Source organism: Oncorhynchus nerka, linkage group LG16 (assembly GCF_034236695.1).
Source record: "Oncorhynchus nerka isolate Pitt River linkage group LG16, Oner_Uvic_2.0, whole genome shotgun sequence".
NCBI classification, from domain to species: Eukaryota; Metazoa; Chordata; class Actinopteri; order Salmoniformes; family Salmonidae; genus Oncorhynchus; species Oncorhynchus nerka.
In genome coordinates, this window is record NC_088411.1 from 14,413,043 (window position 1) to 14,418,360 (window position 5,318).

Sequence of the window (5,318 nt, forward strand, 5' to 3'; positions counted from 1 at the left end):
CCCAGTGTTGGCTGTCATTGTAAATAAGAATTTGTTCTTAACTGACTTGCCTAGTTAAATCAATATTTATTTTTTAAAATGTAAATGCCACCTCTGAAAGTCTGACTGGAAAACAAATCTCTGAATATGTTTTAAGAAGCAGTTATTTTGATAAGAAAGACAAAAGAATGTAGGACTGGTTGAAAATGTTATTCCATCAAAGTTTCCCCTATATTATGAAAGATAAGATCATCTCTTTACTGGTCTGTTACAGATTCTTTCTCTTTCTCTGTCAAATCACATAGTGAGAACATCCGTTATAACAGATCTGATGTACAACTGATAGTAGCCCAAACACGGCACCCAGGACCGAGTTTGGGAAACCCTGCTATAAAGAACCCTTTCCTAAGATAATCTAAAGAACTGTTAAAAATGGTTCTATATAGCACCCAAAAAGGGTTCCGCTATGGTTACAACCTTTTTTGGGGCAATATAGAACCATTTTTTATGTTTCTTTATAGAACCTTTATGGAGAAAGATTCTTTATAGAACTATTCTTAATCTGAAAAGGTTATTTGTAGAACCATACGGTGCTTTTTATTTAATAGACATATATGATTAAAATTCCATAGGTTGTATTATTGTGTTAATTAACAAGTTGATCTCGTGTTTGCTAGCTCTGGAATGGCTGGGGTCCCTGGGGAGAGAATTACTGACTAAATCATCCCTTCTCAATTGACACAAGGCCATTCATAAGTGTTTCACAAGACACCTTCACTGACCAAAGTCATATCTAACATGTAATAGCATAACACAAACAGATCAGATCAACTGGAATGACACACTCCCTCACTCACCTTTGCACGAAAAGAGCTGTGAACAAACCACACCCCAAAATATTTCAATGAGACGCCTCCCCTACATTTTAATTATCACTAATTAAGGAAAATTATTGATTGAACCGCTAAGAACCATTAAAGGGCTGGAAGGGTCCTTTGGGTCAGTATGACTCCACATAGAATGTCTGTGTGTGTGCGCGTGCATGCGTATGCCTTTTATGAATTCCTAAAAGTATGTCATGGTGTTCATATTTCCATGGTATGTGTAGTTGTGTGTAGGGTATCCACAGATAGTTAACCAAACTCCCCATTCGGTTGTCTCTAGTTGTGCGTAGGATATCTACAAATAGCCTATTCAACCAAATCGTGTTTTGTCTGTCTGAACAGAGAACCTGACCCCAGCCTGCATCTGTGGAGTGAACACAAGATAAAATTTGATTTGATCCTCCTGGGTCCTGGTACAAACACACACGTTGCGCAAACACAGCTACAAACAAACACACACACGAACACAGTGTGTGGTTAGCTTCTGTGTAAAGCCCAAGTCTGTCTCAGAGTGATATTTAATCAGGGATGGGCAATTTTTACCGAAAAAACTAAACATAATTACAAATAACCATAAAGATAAAGGTATCAAAATCATCTACAAAATACAAATATTTTGTCATGTATTTTATAAAAATTAATGTACAAAAACATATTTGAAATGTCACGAACCGGCTCAAAGCCCGTAACAAAGGGAGACAAGGTGGAGATAAGGAGTAGCAAAATATATATTTATTAACTAAAGCAACTAAGTATAATATACAATGGTGTGTGTAATCAGTAGTGTAAGTGAGTGTTTTGCATGCATGAATGTGATAATGCAGGGTGTTGAAAGGTGCCAAAGCAAACAAACAAAAGGCCACCAAGAACCACAACACAATCTACAAAAGGTGTCTGCATGGAGAGAGTCTCTTCCATGAATGTGGAAGAGGTCTATTTATCCTGGGAGACACCTGGCCCAGGTGTTTCCCATGTAGCTGACGACCCTCTCAACTCCGCCCACCGGCATCCTAATAAGGAAACAAGAACAAAGACAGAATACGGCAGACAGAGTGGGAGGGTCGTCACATTCCCCCCCATAAAACCGGGGACCAACAAGGACCCCGGAACAACATACCAGCCTCCCGCGTCCCAAATTGACACAGGCCTCCCGCGTCCCAAATTCAAATTGACACAGGCCTCTCGCGTCCCAAATTCAAATTGACACAGGCCTCCCGCGTCCCAAATTCAAATTGACACAGGCCTCCCGCGTCCCAAATTCAAATTGACACAGGCCTCCCGCGTCCCAAATTCAAATTGACACAGGCCTCTGCGTCCCAAATTCAAATTGACACAGGCCTCTGCGTCCCAAATTGGTGAGGGGTTATGTGTTCACACCTCCACCTGCCCCAACCAAGCTCCTCCCCCTCAGACCTCAGCAACCTTTGCGCATAGGAAGCAATATTTAATCGGAAAGAAGAACACAAGACCAGGAGGGCACAGACAGGAAAGATAGAACATGACAACCCGAAACAATGGTCAGTCATGTAAACATTCAGGAACATGGCACAAAAGACCAACAGCTACAAACTCCAACGAAAGGAACATCAGGGTCCTTCATTTTTACAACTCCCAACGATTCATAGTCACTTCCAACGATTCAAAGTCACTTCCAACGAAACAGAATCACTAATTTCAATCATTTAAGCTTGTAGTGTTCAGCGATCTTCAACAGCGGTTCTTAAGTACATAATTCTAACAGGTCCTCTGATGGAAAGCGAATGAACTTGTATACATGAGACACCATAGTCATAAGTAAGTAATCTTGCTCAACCCCTCTGCTGAGCACATCAGACCACAACCAGAGAAATGACAATCACCCTGAGCACCACAGAAGAGAGATGAGATACGGAGCTTCCCCAAAACCTACAATAACTCAACCCTAGTCTTCGTGCAGATTTGCGGTGGGTATTTACGCACTGTAGACCGCTGGCAAGGAAATAGAACCACCCAGCATGCTGGCAAGTTCCACCAAGCCACGGATGTGCCCCCGAGACAACTGGTCAGTCCACAGACACCACACAAAAATAACAAACATTTAACCATGCCCAACATGTCCAAAATTGAAACACGTCGCTAAGCCTATCAGGGGAAAAAGGCTATGGCTCCTGGTAGCAAGTTACTACCCTACACAATCTCCTACCGAGGTACACAGTCGATTTACTCACCTCCTCAGACTGACTTCCCAACAGAAAGTAGAACAAGAGTTTCCAGGCTAGGCAAGGCCTGGAAACGAACCATTATACTCTCTCCAACGCAGCACACAAACCAAACAACAAAGGCAACCAATACTGGGCCGATCACACTCAAACACCATATTCAAACCAAACACGTACCTCCACGGTCTCCCAAACCAATAGTTCAAAGATCCCGGATGAGCCCCCACTTGTCACGAAGCGGCTCAAAGCCCGTAACAAAGGGAGACAACGTGGAGATAAGGAATAGCAAAATATATATTTATTAACTAAAGCAACTAAGTATAATATACTGTAATGACCTGACTAGATCATAAATGAACAATTGTCCAGACAGAGGCCTGAGCTTGCGAATGGACGGTTTATTGAACCAACTTTACACAGGCTACTGTTTGGGCCGTAGCACACGCCAAATAGATAACCCACAATCCAACCGTGACCTTCTCTTGTGAAGCCCAGATGTAAGAGAGAGAGAACAAAGGCTGAACCTGGTCTTAACTTCCAATGCCCAACCCCCCCTCCACGCCACTCCGCCAACCACCAGGATGCCCGGCATCAGAACATTCCAGGCATTCCCGTGATTGGCAGATAGCAGGTTGATTGACATGTCGGACCCCGCGAACACCGGGTACTGGTCAGTACAACACAACCACCTCCTAGCCTAGCACATAACACACAGCTGTCTGTGCGGGTCGCTACACAGCCCCCCCACCACAAAGTCCCTCGTCCCCGAGGGAACAAACAAAGTCTCTGAAGCGACCCGGAGGTCTCCTTTGCCTGCGTGGCCGTGATGGTCGCAGAGTGCCCCTCTGGGAACCAGGGGATGAAGGCAGGGATATGGGGGACAAGGAAGCGGGAACGGGTAATACAGTCCGTGGTTCTGGGGAACCACGCGGTGACACAGGGGGGGAGACAGGGGGAGTGGGCTGTCTGGAGCCTTGTCTGCGGCACCTGAGAGTGGGTGCCTGGAGAATGTCATTGCCAGAGAGGGGAATTGTGGGGGTTCCTGGGGTTTGGGGAGAAGAGGCCCCTCTGTATGGGGCTAACCTGTCCCGGTGCAGTGCCAACTTTCTCCCCCTGGGAGGAAGCTGCACCAGTACACAACCTCCCCTACCCTCTCCAGGACACTGCAGGGTCCCACCCAGTGACTGTCCAACTTGGGGCATCTGCCTTTTTTTTTCCTTAGGGGCTGTAGACCCAGACCAGCTCCCCAGCCACAAAGTGCCTTCCCCGGGTGTGCACGTCATAGTTCCTTTTCTGCCTCACACCTGCATTCACCAGCTGCTCTCTGGCGAAGGTGTGGGCTGTCTCCAGGCGGTCCTGGAGTCTCCGGGCATACTCCGGCCCCGGAGGAACATGAGGGCTATCCAGGGGCCGACCAAACGCCATCTCCGCAGGGGTGCGGATCTCTCTCCCCAGCATGAGGAGGGCAGGCGTGCAGGAGGTGGAGTCTTGGACAGCGGAGCGGCATGCCATGAGGACCATAGGCAGGTGCTTGTCCCAGTCACGCTGGTGTTTGGAAGAGACGATGGCCAGCTGCTGTCCAAGCGTTTTGTTGAAGCGCTCCACAAGGCCATCACTTTGAGGATGGAGAGGAGTAGTGCGGGTCTTGTGCATACCCAGCCTCTCACACATGGTGGCGAACACACGGGACTCAAAGTTTCTGCCTTGGTCGCTGTGGATGGACTCTGCAGCTCCAAACCTGCTGAACATCCCCGCTGTCAGGGCGTCGACGATGGTCTCTGCCTCCTGGTCAGGCAGAGCATAGGCCTCGGGCCATTTTGTGAAATAGTCCATGGCCGTGAGCACCCAGCGATTTCCACTGTCTGTGGTGGGGAACGGCCCAACTACATCCACTCCCACCCTCTCCATGGGAGCCCCCACTGGGAACTGTTGGAGCTGAGCATGAGAGCGGCCTGGGGGCCCTTTCTCGCTGTGCAGTTGTCACAGCGGCGACAAAAGTCCTCCACATCCCTCTTGTGCTGCCCCCAGTAGAAGCCCTGACGGAGACGGCGCAGTGTTTTTGTGACCCCAAAGTGTCCAGTCCCCACCCCCATGAGTACTCTGGAGCACAGCCTCCCGCAATGCTTTTGGGACCACCACCTGCCACCTCTCCTCTCCCGTAGCTGACTCCTTCCATGCCCGCTGTAGCACGCCATCAGCCAGCCGCAGTCTCTCAAACTTCGACCACAACCCTTTGGTCGCGAGTGAGAGCGCTGTC